The sequence below is a fragment of the Chenopodium album genome, chromosome 7, assembly GCF_948465745.1.
Source record: "Chenopodium album chromosome 7, dcCheAlbu1.1, whole genome shotgun sequence".
NCBI classification, from domain to species: Eukaryota; Viridiplantae; Streptophyta; class Magnoliopsida; order Caryophyllales; family Amaranthaceae; genus Chenopodium; species Chenopodium album.
The window spans coordinates 41,460,618-41,475,478 of record NC_137840.1 but is presented as its reverse complement, the minus strand read 5'-3'; the positions used below and the strand labels follow the sequence as shown (position 1 = coordinate 41,475,478).

General features: G+C 36.8%; 1 non-coding gene across 1 annotated transcript; it reads right to left on the bottom strand.

Annotated features, from left to right (window-relative positions):
- Nucleotides 1-228: 228 nt before the first annotated feature.
- LOC145641318 (small nucleolar RNA R71) lies at nucleotides 229-334 on the bottom strand. The gene has a single exon (XR_014115359.1). It is a non-coding gene; the product is annotated as a small nucleolar RNA R71 (small nucleolar RNA).
- Nucleotides 335-14,861: the final 14,527 nt, after the last annotated feature.

Below are 14,861 nucleotides of genomic sequence, written 5' to 3'. Positions count from 1 at the left end.
AGCATAAAATCCCACTAAACCATCTCAAGGAGTTCGAAAAATATTGCAATACTATCAAGGTGAACGGAATTTCCAAAGAATTTATCCACGTCAAGCTCTTTCCCTTTTCCCTAATAAGGCGTGCCTTGGAATATCTAGGCAACGAGGTCAAGTTGAATTCTCTAAGGACATGGGACGAAGTTACGAAGGAGTTTCTATCCGGTTTCTATTCACAAAAGAAAGCAGCAGAGGCTAGAGCTTTGATTCAAGGATTCAAACAACAGCCAAGTGTGAGCCTCTATGAAGCATGGGAGAGACACAAATATTATCAAAGAGAATGTCCTCACCACGGAATTCCTACTTAGCAAATTATTCAAATCTATAGAGGACTTAGTCCTCAAGGGAAGTCGTGTTTAGATGGAGGAGCTGGAGCTCCCATCATGAATAAAATGGAAGAGGAAGCGGTAGACGTAATTGAAGACGTAATGAGATACTTAAAAGATTGGTAAGATGGAGAGAGAGAGTCAACTACAAAGAGTAGCTCTTCGGTGTACTCTGTTTATCATCTAAATGCAATTAACGATCTCTCCTACTAAATAACAAACTTATGAAAAAAAATGTCCGTTATCAAGGCAATGTTGGAAAGTGCTACCTCCCAAGTCTCGAGTCTTACTTCCTAATTTAAGGTTAAATGTATGTATTATAATCCTCAACCCTCTCCCACTTGTAGTAACATGCCTAGTGGATGCTTGTTTTGTGATGTTTGTGGATCATATGATCATGATACTTCTAATTGCCCTCATTTTATGCGTGGTTGTTTTTGATGATCAAGATAGAAATGTGAATGAGCATGTGAACTATGTGTCAAACAATAATGATTCTAGGTTTGAGAATAAAAGAGGCCAATGAAATAGGAATTACAACAATCATTGAAATTTTGACAACTATAACAAAGGTGGTGGTAATAGGAACTATTGGAACCAAGATTTTTGAGGTAACAATAATACAACCAAGGTTATAGAGGCAAAAATCAAAACCAAAATTATGGTAATCAAAACAAAGGTTATAGGAATCATAATCAAGGTAATGGTAACCATAATCAAGGTTATGGTCAAAATCAAAAAAGGGGTAATTGGAACAATCAAGGTAGGGCCAATTTTCAAAAGAATGCTCAAAGAGGTCCCCTACCCATATTTGTTCCAAAGACTCAAGGTGATAATTCCTATTCACAACCCTCTTCCCCGATCTAAGACTAATTTTGAAGAAATCATTGAGAATCAAGCCAAGTTTTTGAACACTAACATAGTCGTAAGTGACAATAAATTTAATGAAATGATGACTCATAATAAGATGCTTGAAACCTAAATTTCTCAACTTGCCAATGCTTTGAATGACCATGCTACTTCTTCTTCTTTACCTTCCCAAGGCCTAGATCCTAAGAGACCGGTGAATGCTATTTTTACAAGGAGTGGTAAGGTTCTTGAGTAGAGTTTGCCTAGGAAGAGTGAAACTAAGGAAGTCCCCAAGGAGGTTTTGGTAGAGGATGAGAGAAATGGTGCATCTTTAAGTGAGATTGTGATTGAGACACCTAGTGAGGTAAGAGTAGAGGAAGAAATAGTGAAAACCAAGATTCTTTATCCTTAAAATTCATGAGACACAAGTTAGATTAACAATTTGGAATATTTATTGACATGCTCAAGAAACTTCACCTTTCTTTACCATTTACCGAAGTTGTCACACAAATGCCCAACTATGCAAAATTCTTCAAAGACATTTTGAGCGGTAGGAGGACTTGTGATGTTGTAGAGACAGTGAACTTGACTGAGAATTGTAGTGCAACTATAATGAACAAGATGCCACCTAAGTTCAAAGATCCCGGAAACTTCTCTATCCCTGTTCAATTAACAAGATACAAATTGATGATGCCTTATGTGACTTAGGAGGTAATGTTAGCCTAATGCTATATTCGGTCTATCGAAGACTAGAGATAGGGGAACTTTTGCCTTCCAAAATTACCTTGTAATTGGCCGATAGGTCAATTAAGATTCCAAAGGGTAAGGTGGAGGATGTTCCTTCAAGGGTAGGGAAGTTTGTGATTCTGGTAGATTTTGTGTTTCTTGAAATGGATGAAGATGCTACCATTCCTATTTTTCTTCGTAGACCTTTTCTTTCTACCTCGGGTGCCATGATTTATGTTAAGAGTGCAAAAATTTCACATAAGGTAGGAGTGAGGTCATTGAATTTGACTTGAATGAAAGCATGAAGTATCCATGTTCTTTTTTAGAAAAATACATGATGATTGACTCTCTTGATTATATTGTGTCTTCCATGCATGAGCACTTGCTCACTTCTAACGACGCTCTTAAGTATGTTTTGTTGAATAAGGAAAAGATAGGTGCTCCTTGCAAGGAAATGGCTTGGTATGAAGATGTGTACAACGAAGGCATTGAGGATGTTGAAGAGCAAATGTGTATGAGCATTTCTAGCCAAGAAGCGTTGTAAGTGGCAACATCAAAGGAAGGTAAAGGTGTTCCAATGGTTGAGCTCAAACCTCTCCCATCACACCTTAGGTATGAATTCTTGGGACCCAACTCCACTTTTATCATGATTGTTATCTCTCCTTTGAGTGAGCACCAAGCTCAAAATTTGTGTGGTGTTTTGAGAAAGCATTAAGGTGCTTTGGGTTATACCATTAACGACCTTAAAGGTATAAGCCGCACTTTATGTACATATCACATAACTCTTAAGGAGGGAGCTTTACCTTCTATTGTGAGGCAACGAAAGCTACATCCTCAAATGGGAGAGTTAGTGAAGAAGGAGATCACCAAACTTTTTGATGCAGGAATTATATTCCCCATCTCTAGTTCTAGGTTGGTCTCTCCCGTTCATGTTGTCCCAAAGAAGGGAGGTATGACCGTCGTTGAGTTTAAGAATGGTGAGATTATTCCGACAAGGACGGTCATGGGATGTAGGATGTGTATAGATTATAGATGTCTAAACACATTTACAAAGAAAGATCATTTCCCTCTTCTTTTTAATGATCAAATGCTTGAGAGACTAACAAGGCACAAGTTCTATTCTTTTCATAATGGTTATTCGGGATTTTTCCAAATCCCTTTCCACCTGGATAACCAAGAGAAAACATCCTTCACTTGTCCATGTGGTACATTTGCCTATAAGAGAATGTCGTTCGGCCTTTGCAATGCTCCCGCAACATTTCAAAGATGCATAATGAGTATATTTGGAGATATGTTGGAAGAGGTGATGGAGGTGTTTATGGATGACTTCTCTGTAAGAGGTGTTTCATTTGAGGCAGGCCTTGAAAAACTTGAAGAATGTCTTGCAGGGTGTGAGAAGGTGAACTTGGTCTTAAATTAGGAGAAATGTCATTTTATGGTGGAGGAAGACATAGTTCTAAGCCGTAAGATTTCTCAGAAGGGGATAAAGGTTGATAAATCGAATTAAGGTCATTGAAAAGCTTCCATCTCCTGTGAATGTGAAGGGAGTTAGATATTTTATAGGACATGCCGGGATTTATAGAAGATTAATAAAGGATTTCTCTCTTATTGGAAAACCTCTAAATGATCTTCTTCAAAAGGATGCCAAGTTTGTATTTGATGATAAGTGTTTGGAGGCATCCAATAAGTTGAAGAAAGCTCTATTCTCTACTCCTATTGTTCAAGCTCTAAGATGGGATTTGCCATTTGAGTTAATTTGTGATGCAAGTGATTCGGAAATAGGAGGTGTCTTGTGTCAAAGAGTGGAAAAGAAGCTTCATGTGATTTATTATATGTCCAAGACTCTAAATGGTGCTCAACGGAATTACACTACAATATAAAAGGAATTTTTAGCTATTGTTCATGCTTTTGAAAAGTTTCATTGTTATTTGTTGGGTTCCCAGACCATTGTCTTCACGGACCATGCGGCTCTCAAGTATCTTTTTGATAAGAAAGAGTCCAAGACAAGGTTGATCTGATGGGTTCTTGAACTCTAAACCTTTGACATTGAGATTAAGGATAAGAGAGGAGAGGAAAATGTTGTGCAGACCATCTCTCTCGTCTATAAGATTCTTAAATTCATGATGATGGTTCTCCAATTGAGGATAGGATGCTTGATGACTTCTTGTATGCTATTGAGGCAAAGGAGTTCCCATGGTTTGTCGATTTAGTGAACTTTCTTGTATGTGGGAAGTTTCCTCCTTCCTTTTCTATGAACCAATGATAGAAGCTCAAGAGAGAGGCAAGACATTATTTGGATGGTCTCATCTTATACAAGCGAGGCGTCGATGGCTTACTTAGAAGTTGTGTGCCAAATGAGGAGGTGACTAGTGTTTTGAAAATGTGTCACTCGGATTCGAGCGGTGGCCATATGGGTGTCTCTTAAATCGCCACTAAGATACTTTTAAGCGGTTTATGGTGGCCACATTTCATCAAGGACTCATGGGGCTTTGTTAAGACATGCGACTGTTGTCAAAGAGTTAGGAATATCTCCATGAGAAATGAAATGCCTAAAAAACCCATACTGGAGTTGGAAGTGTTTGATGTATGGGGTATTGATTTCATGGGACCATTTCCCTCGTCCTTCAGAAATCAATGTACCATTGTGGTGGTTGATTACGAGTCTAAATTGGTTGAGGCCATTGCCTCCCTAACTAATGACCACAAGGTGGTAATGAAGTTGTTTAAAAAGGCAATCTCTCTAAGATTTGGAGTACCAAAGGAAGTGATAAGCGATAATGGTTCTCATTTTATTCACCATACCTTTAAAAAGATGTTACAGAAGCATGGAGTCCATCAACGATTTGGCCTCCCATATCATCTCCAATCAAGCGGCCAAGTGGAAGTTCCCAATCGTCCAATCAAGCTAATCGTTGAAAAGATGGATGCTAGAAATCGAAAGGATTGGTCGCAGTTGGATGATGCTCTTTGGGCCCATAGAACAGCTTTCAAGACACTTATAGGTACTGTAGACACCTAAAAATGTCTTCCCAAAACCAAACCTAATAATGAACAACCTTTCACCGCCATTATTGGTCAGGTTGAGTATTTAATCTTGGAGTACTTAAATCCATATTTCCATTTTATAAAACCAACCCAACTCCTATACCATTTCCCCGAACCATAATTTATTTTCCTCTTTGCGTGCCTTTATGTTGGGGTTTGGTAAGTCCAACTTACCACGAAAACGACCTCGACCCAAAGAACCACTCGCACTTAATAAAACCATAAAGCATAACAAATAAACATAAAAGGATAAAATCAGAATTTACCTTTGACGCGTGCTTTACCCAACCTTATGGGCTCTTACTTGAAAGATTTAGCTCCGAAAATACCCAGCCTCAAACGGTATCCACCCACAAAGGACGAACACCAACTTTTTAGGTCTGCTACCTTGGAGTTAGCAAGGTTCAACCAAAACCCAAGTGTTAATGGAGTTTAAGAGTTTATGCCATAATGCAATGCTCTTTCTAACTCCCACTCAAGAAAAGAATTTTCAAGCCATGCTTTGGCTATTTATAAGGAAGGATAGCTTGTGAATTCCACTCATCTTTCAATGTCGGACTTTTTCACAAAAAGATCCCACATGGAAAGATTGATGAATTCAATCCTTAGTTAAATAAACCAAGGAACAAGTAACAAGTGTCACATGGTTAGGTGAGGACCACTTTCCCAATTGGTCCCCAAGGCATTTCACATGCAATGTGAACTAACCATGTGTCACCCAAACTTGAGCCCCAAATTGGGTTCGGTTAGGCTATTTCATTTTGGCCCGTGTCCATGACCCATCGTCCGGGTCCACGGCCTCTTGCCACACGTTCCGCCACCATGGCGCGTTGCCATGTGGCACGCTGCCACTAGGTGGCTGCCACATGTGCTGCCGCAAGGCATTTTGCCATGTGTGCTGCCACGTGGCACGCACCTATTAGGCACATTTTCTTAGCCTTTCGCGTGGCAAGGATTTTACTTGTTACTTGAAGCATTTTCCTGTCTCGCCAAATCTTAAATTTTTGCTCGACATTTGAGATTCTCCGACGCTCAGTTTCGACGCTCCAAACTCGAATTTCCGACGTCTAAATATTTTACACTTGGGTGACGAATTAATTTCTTCCGAATTAATTCGTCGAGTCGGTTCGTATATTTGCTAGGGTGTGACCCGAAGGGATCAGTGAAGATTAAGCTGTAATATTAATTATACATTAATATTACTGATCGGAAGCGGCCTCCACCCAGGCATTCCGATCAATTGACCTTACTGAATATATTAGCTTTCTAATAATTCTGAACCCGCTATCAGAATAATACACTTGTTTGAAGGACACCATTCCTTTCAATCTCCCACTTCTCCTTCCGGATAAGTGAGCATTTAGTGTATATCCCCTTTCCCATGTCTCTTCATGAAATATAAGGTAACATTATTTCGTCATCCTTATTACGTCCAGAAGTATTTCTCGATTCCGAGTCCGACTATCAATAAACAGATGATTTCTAAAATCCATCCGAGCACGGCCTTGCATTTTTAAGTCTCGCTCTACGGGAGGCCTTGAATACAACAAAGACATCTTCCCTATTTTAGTAAGGGGACATTCACAGTCTTGTAATGTAGCTCCTCTTACTTAGAGGACCTAGCCGCTCGAGTTTTGCCGTTATAATCCCCTATTACGGCAGACGTTTGACAACATCAAAGTGGACTAGTACTCAAACAAGAGAACTCACAATACTCATGGTCAAGGAAATAGGTTCCGATAGCCATAATGAGAAGTATACTTATGACGATTTTTAATCTCTTAAAGTATTCTCATAGGTCGATCCAGTATGGTTCTAAACCAATACTTGTGCAAATGATTTATGACAATTATGTCCTCGTAGCACAAGAAACAATGTTATAAATAAGACTACACAATAATCTTAATTGGTCATTAATCGTCCATCGTTTAAATGACCTCGATTAGGGATAATTTTCGATTATAATATTCAACGTTCACTTAATAGGTGTTTCCTTACAAAGACTGGTCTTGATACCCTATTTTGAATATTCCAAGAATCGAATAGACTAGTTATTTAATTCTAAACCACAATTAAATAGCAAACGGAGTGAAAAAATTGCATGAAATTTTAAATTACTCCAAAACCTTAATGGTTCATCTTATGACAAATGGTTTTTCCGAATGTTTTAAGAGTATCACTCTTTATAAAACATCGATAGAAATCACGCCCTTATATAATATGCTTGATTTTTTTTATCAAATTTTGAATGTTGTCGTTCACTTATTGCATAGGTTTAGTTATAACTACTTTGCTAATCTTAGCATCTTCATTACTGATCACTTTCATAATAAGATGATAAAATTTGAGTGTCATGGATTATATGTGATTTAGGATTTATTGTCCAAGTGATGGCTCCCACTCATATTCATGATTGAGACCTTCAACTTGACAACTTACAATCATTACCGTTCAGCAACGAACTTTCCATAGAACATCTTCTTTATTATCACCATTAAGGCAACATTATTCTCAACATATATTTTAGTAGACTTCCTGATGATGCTTTTCTTAGGTTTCTTTCCAAACGGCTCACAATGATTTGGGATACCCTAATCACTTGTGATTATGGAAATTTTCCTTAAATTCCTGCACATTACACATGGATCCACGTCCATGTTACCATTCTCAAGCCACGACTCATTTTAAGTTTGTGCTTATAAACGGCTTCCTTGTTAAAGTTTGTGCTTGCAACATCAATTCTTAAATCGTATTTGTTTCTAAGAAGTCAAGAACTCATCCTATTACTTATCCAAGTACTTTGGATGTTCATGGCCATAATCTAAGGGTATATTATATAGATTCAGCTTGATTGGTAATACATACATACTTCAAATGCTCTAAGCAAGTAAGTCGTGCGACGATTCCATATCACAACGTACATGATGGATTAAATTGCAGAGTAATTCTCAATCTTATTCCATCAATTTGCCATTTTAGCTCATTCAGTTTCACTGAGTCTTTGCTAAATTGTTTACTATGTGATATGGTTGAAAGTCTCTATTAGAGTCTTTCATGTTTGACTTAGTATTTAGCCTAGCTTATACTTAGTCCAAACGTTTAATTAGTTTTATACATACGGGTCGAAAGTCTTTCAAAGTCCTTCATGTTTAATATAGTAAATTCCTTTACTCATTTAAACATTTAATTAAGTCTATACCATAGAACTTAATTCCTAATATGTATACTAAGTATCGTCTTTTGCTTGGTCCATTGTCGTAAATACTTTGATGAGTGACATTTATGTCACTCTTAGAGAGTAGTTTTAGAGTTATTTTTGTGTTTATTTTCCCTTGTTTTCTCTTGTTTTCTTTTTAATAAAGTTTCTAGTTTATTTCTTAGTTTTAGTATGTTTTAATTTAATTTCTTTATTTAATTAATTTCTAGTTTATTTTCATATTTTATTTGCTTTCGATTTATTTTATTTCGTTCCTTTTCTTTGTTACTCTCATAGTTTTTATTAATTTTAAGTTTATTTTGTTATTTATTTTATTTTATTTATTTCCGTTTTATTTATTTTATTCTTTGTCCTAATCCTGTCCTCAATCTTCCTCGGGTTTGTTTGTGTGTAGGTTTGAGTTCGAAGTCCAAGGCCAATTCCCTGCTCCCTCACACACCAATCTATTGTTGCCCACCTTAACCTTCACCCCACCATCACCTATCATTCACCACACCAAATTCACACCATTTCCCCTGCTCCCTCACGCACCAATCAACCACATGACCACCAATGATCGCTACTGCTGCCTCCTTCACCAAACCACTATCAGCCCTCCAGTTCTCGTTCATCCACTCAAATCGTCGCAGCAACAACGCCACACAGCTGCAACAACCACCAATGCTGCCTCCCTCACGCAACACAGCTGCAGCCACCACCACTACTGCCTCCTTCCACCACAATCAGCCAAAAAGGCAGCACCAACAAACCACAAACTAGCAGCAGCGCCACCTACAACCAATTCATAAACCACCAAAACTCACACCAATTAACCTCCTTTGTCCACCCTTCGCGCACAACAACACCAGCCGCACACTAAAGCAGCCCGCACCTGACCACCGTCAACAGCCGCATCACCTATTTACAGCAACAAATCAGCCCCCAAATGCAACCCCAAATCGCTCAAGCAACAGCCCCAATCAGAGCAAATAGCAAATTAGTCAAGTTCGAGCAAACCAATAAGAGTTAGGTCGAAGTACAATTCAGAAACTTTCAAAGTTCTGTAAATTGAAGAGGTGTGGTCGAACACACCCATGGTTTGACCAAACCAACCCCGTAGTTCGGCCACACCAACCCGTGGTTCGACCAAACCACTCCATGAGCTTCACACGTGGTTATTAATGAAGATCATCTGGTCTAATAATGATGATGATGATGCAATTGGTGGTGATAGCCATTGATTTGGAGCATTGATTATGATCGGATGGTGGTGATTCAATGATGATTATTGATGAACGGTGGTGACGGTGAAGGCGCGTCAAAGGAGTTCATAGCAGCCGAAAAAATCAAAGAAGAAGAGTTGGGGTCTGTTGGTGTTGTGGGAATTAGTTTTTGGTTTTATTTTTCTTGTTCTTTTATTTTTTTTCTTTTTTTTCTTTTCCCTTTTTCTTATTTCTTTCAGTTATTTTTATATTTAGTTTCTTATTTTACTTTTCCTTTTTAATTTATTTTATTTCCTTTTCTTTTCTTTTTCTATTTTTCCTACCTTAGTATAAATACCCATTTTAAGGGTAATTAGAAAAAAAAACCAATTACCATCTATTCAATTATCTAATTAGTTTTAGGAGAGCTTCTCTCTCTAGGTTTAGGTTAGGATTAGGATAGTTTAGAGAGAGAAATTAAGGGTTTCACCATTGTTGAGCTTGGATATTGAAGAAGAAGATTGATCATCTTGTTTGTAGATTTTCACATTCAATCAATGAGAACTCTAACTCTCTCTCCTCTATTTTTAATTTTCTTTATTTTGATTATTATTTTTGTTGTTGGTATTGCTTGTTAATCATGTTTATTCTTGATTATTTATTAATTAATCTTGTTATTAGCATGATTAGTGAGTAATTTCCCCATTAAGGGGATGGTTGTAATGTAGTTGGATCTTGAGCATGTTCTAGGGTTTAGAATTGATTTATTTGTGATTATAGTCTTTATTTTCTTGATATTCTTTAATCTGCTTGCAAGTGCACATTGTTATTGGTTGATTAAAGGTGAATCATTTCTAACAAGAAATGGAAGTTGACTTAGTTAAGGTTTATTACTATCGATTGTTATTTAATAGTACCTCCTAGTATATGGTTCTAATGTGGAAACATAGAGGCTATGTTAGGAGAAGCCAATTGACCACGGAAGGCGGTTAGATTGAACCTTATGTCGATATTCATGCATGTGTAGTTCACTATTGATTTTCTTATATGTTATTTCATGATCAAACGGCAACTACATATACCCATCTCCCTTGGTGTTTAGTTATATTGATTTTAACTTGTTTTATCTTTAGTTTAATCTCTTAGTCATTCCTATCCATTGTCCCGAGATAGCTTAATGTGATGAATGCAGTGTTTATGTGCTTCTCCCTGTGGTTCGACCCCTCTTCTTACCATATATTTGTATTAGGATAAGTCAAGTGTTAAAAATTGTATTTGATTTAGGTGTAGTTGTCTAACGACGCAATTATTCCTCTATTATACTTTCAAATCTAAGCGTTTAGCATTTGATAGTTATTTTACAATAGAGTTCGTAAACTTCTCGTTGGACCTTTACTTTTGCTCCCACTAAACTTCATATTCATAAGAATTTCTATGTTTCTCCATAAGTCAATCCTCTTATTAACTTTATGAGAAAACATGTTCCAATTGCTATATGCAATGCTTCCCTAAATCCAATAACGGATTCCTTGAGCTTGCTTTCAAATCTAGCATTATTTAGACTTTCAAAACCCTTAGACTATTCCATAGTCACTTCCAAACTCCTATTTTTGGAAGGCAGTTTGAGTATCTATTTTTCCATATTTCATATGAGCAATTTTGCTAAAACAATAACGAAAAGACTTTAACATTCCGATTGGTGAAGAGGTTTTTATCAAAATAAACTCCGTGAATTTTATTGTATTCTTTTCAACCAATCTAGCTATGTATGCATATACATTTCCACATTTGTTAGTTTTCTACTTGAAAACTTATTTGCAATCGATGGGTCTTTCACACATTATACAAATTAATCAAGTTTCAAACATGATTTTCAAACATGGAGTCTATCTCGGATTTTTATGGCCTCTAACCATTATTCGGAATTTGGATTTATCGTAGCTATCTTACAAGAAATTATTCCTTTATTATCTAATAATAAATAGTATACTTGTAAGTCTTAGGTTTATTTCTAATTTAATAGAAATTTATAGGATCCAATCCAAGCCTTTGGTTAATTCAATACCTATATGGGGCAATTGCGTCAACCACTGAGTTTCAAGGCGCTTCCAAAGCCCTTTTATTATGTTGATCTTACTCCAACAATTCTGATCTTTTGTGAGTAATAAATTCTCTTTTAAGGCACTTGTAAAGTCCTTTTGAGTATTCTTAATCAAGCATTCTCACAAAGCCCTTTTAAGGTCTTCCGAGATTCTCAGTTCTAGTTTGTTGCTAAGCTCGATGGTTATCGATTTCATTTTCCTTCCACTTGTCGTTTTAGAAACGTGTTACTTCCCAGAAAGACACCACTTAGAGCTACAAACACTATGTTCTCAATTCGGTTGTAGAGGTAATGCCCATGGTCTCATTTGAATGCTTACAAAGAGACATGTATATTGTCTTTGGGTAAAAGTTCGTTGTAAAACAAATAGTTAGCTCCCACTTGAGCTATCATAGCCTTTGGTGAGCCATTAAGCTCCCACTCAACCACCTAGCTCTTGCTAAGCTGGTTATCTCCCACTAAGTCACTTAGCTTCCACTGAGCCAATGAACTCCCATTGTGGCTTAGAGTTTTAGACATATACTTGAGAAGACATTTATAAGTTAATTCTATCCATAATAAAATATGGCGTCCTTTCTTAGCTTTGACATTTTGTTTAATGTAACATTAGTCTTTCGTGCAAATCTTAAGAACTTTATAGGAAGGGATGTGATCCATCATTGTTCGAGTCATTTTTAAATGGCATCGAGGTCTCCGTGAAGACAAACTATGTTCTTTGTGGAGTTATTTATAAATATTTCAATTTCATAACTTTGTAATGGTCACGCTTGGCTCAAGCAGACATCGCTCGATCTAACCTAGACGTTTTGATATCTTGCCAAGTCGATTCTGTACTTCACTGAAATCTTGAACTATTCAAGGTCAAGTTTGTTCACATTTGATGAATATAGCCATATTCTTTCAAATTCATTGTGAAACGTTGAAGTAAATGAATTCTCTTTAGCTTTTGGAGTCAATTGTCTATACCAAGAATAATAGCTCTTTACTTTGTCGGTTTCAACAAGTAAGACTTGCTTGTCTTAGAACGATTCTGAATCGATCAACTATCAAGAGCCTACCTAATAGTGCCTTGAGTACGTTCTTGTCGATGTGAAATTGCTAAAGATGTTCGGAACGCAAATCATGCCCATGAATCAGAGCTTTTGCTAGTTTATCATGTTAAGATAATGTTTGTTTATGATCAAGCATTCTTGACTCATGGTTTAGATAACCATGCCATTCAAATAAATTTGCAACAATTGTTCATTGCTTTGAATGTGAGTCTTTCCGTGTGTAAACGGATCAATTGCTGATTATGGAAGACAATAACCATTTATTTGTTCCAACCTTAGCTTAAAGGTCTTTAAACAAAGCATACGACCTTACAACTGATGTAGCACCACTTGCTTCATTCTTAGCTTGTAAGTCGATGACTTAGCTTGTCTTCAATAGTTTGAGGTCACTTTCAAAGTGGAACACTCAAGCAGTATCCGATACTTGTGAAGATAACAAATTGCTAAGTTAACTACAATAATATGAACTCATGGGTTGAAATGGAATCTTATTCCTTTTCTTCCTTCCTCGTTTCCTATATTTCTTATCATACTTTAACTCATAATCTTTTAAGAACCATTTCATTAAGTGTCTTTGACTTTTATACTTTGTTAGGCATACTTAAGCATCTAATGTGCCATAAAACAAAGTTCCTTCTTTTCCTTTAATTCACGCTTGAATTATTACATTAATAAGTTCTACTCATCTATGTATTAAGCGAAAAGATATGTTGGTTGTCAATATTGACAATTTGAGTTTGCAACTCAATACTTCATGTTTTATCAAAACTACCTAGTATTTTGAATACATGATGTCCAACCGTCCTTTTCGGACTTTGTTATAAAAGTCTTTAATGAGAATTGTATTTTAGAAATGCTTTACTTTTCTTTGAGAACCATTCTCAAATATTTCCTTTACCAATCATGGAAAGCAATACAGTTTGATTTGGAATTCTATAAATATAAGTGCAAAGTATAACCATATATTAAGTAAATAACATAATAAGTTTGAAAATTAAAAGGTATTCATGCAAATCTTCAATCTTTTTAAATGTCTTATCCACGCATTAAAATTGTCCCCATTTGGCGACAATAAGTCAATTCCAAGATCCAATGAAACAAAGAGTGGTTAAGCATGCTTTCGCTTGTCTTAACACTCAATCTCCTAAGGTAAGCAACGCTTTGCTAATCGCTCCAAGCCACTCTTGGTTAAATAAATCGTCGCATCTAATGCTCTCTCAAGAATTTATTCACTTTGCCACGACATGTTAGGACTCCCTCACTCATATCGTTGAGTACAACCAAAACCAACTCGCATACCCGGTATGCCTTTCTATCTAGGAAAGGTAGTGATGCCTCGCTTTGGCGTAGCCCACCACTACCCTAGTTCGGTCGGTAAGTGTTGTTTTGGAATGGCAAGTTTTTACTCAATATTTAGGGACCTAGGGTTTTTATGTTAGTTGATTTAGGTAAACTTAATTAATCATCGCAACATTTTAAATCCTAAACATGCATCTAACATATAATTCATATACATAAACAAATATATATATATATATCGAAAAACATAAATATAGATGCATTTGGCAGCTAGCATGACCCCTTGAGATCTTCAAATCTTCATTAGGTCTTCATTGCAACTTTCATGGCTACGTCTTCCAAGAACCTCCATCTTCAAGACTTGACCATAATTAAATGCAACTACCTATATCTACGATTAGGACTAATCTAAAAATTAATGTACAAAAATACTCAACTGTACGCAGACCATATTTAGATTTACAAAATACATCACGGATCGCAGTCCGTAATTTCTATCCTAATCGGGCCCCACTAGTTGCCATTTCATAAAACCTATGAGAGAATATACATTCTATTCATCCATTCACTATTTGTGAATGGCCCGTGCATTTTAGAACAATAAACAAGTAACAATGCATAAACACGCGTGCACTAGTAACTTTTAACCTGTTATGTAAATAAGCGCAATTAAAATTTAAAGCTCCCACTAAATTCCGCATCCAACTTAATTAATCCAATTAATTAAGCCGGTAAAACCCAAAATTTGTCAAAAATAAATTTCCAATGCCGCTCAGAACCTTAGGCCTAGCCTCCAAAATTTTTAATTAAAATAAACAAAACAGCCAAAAAGCAAAATTAAAATCGAGAGAAAAGTGCATCGACCACCCAAGGTTAGCACCCTTGAGCACTCACACGCACGCAAGTGCTTGGCGCTTGCCTAGCAACCTCGGCCTTTCGTGCTGTGATGCTGCTAGGTGCTGCTTGGCAGCACGCACTCGATGCGCGTCTAGCTGCAGCTGCCTAGTACTGCTGCTACGCCTTGCATTG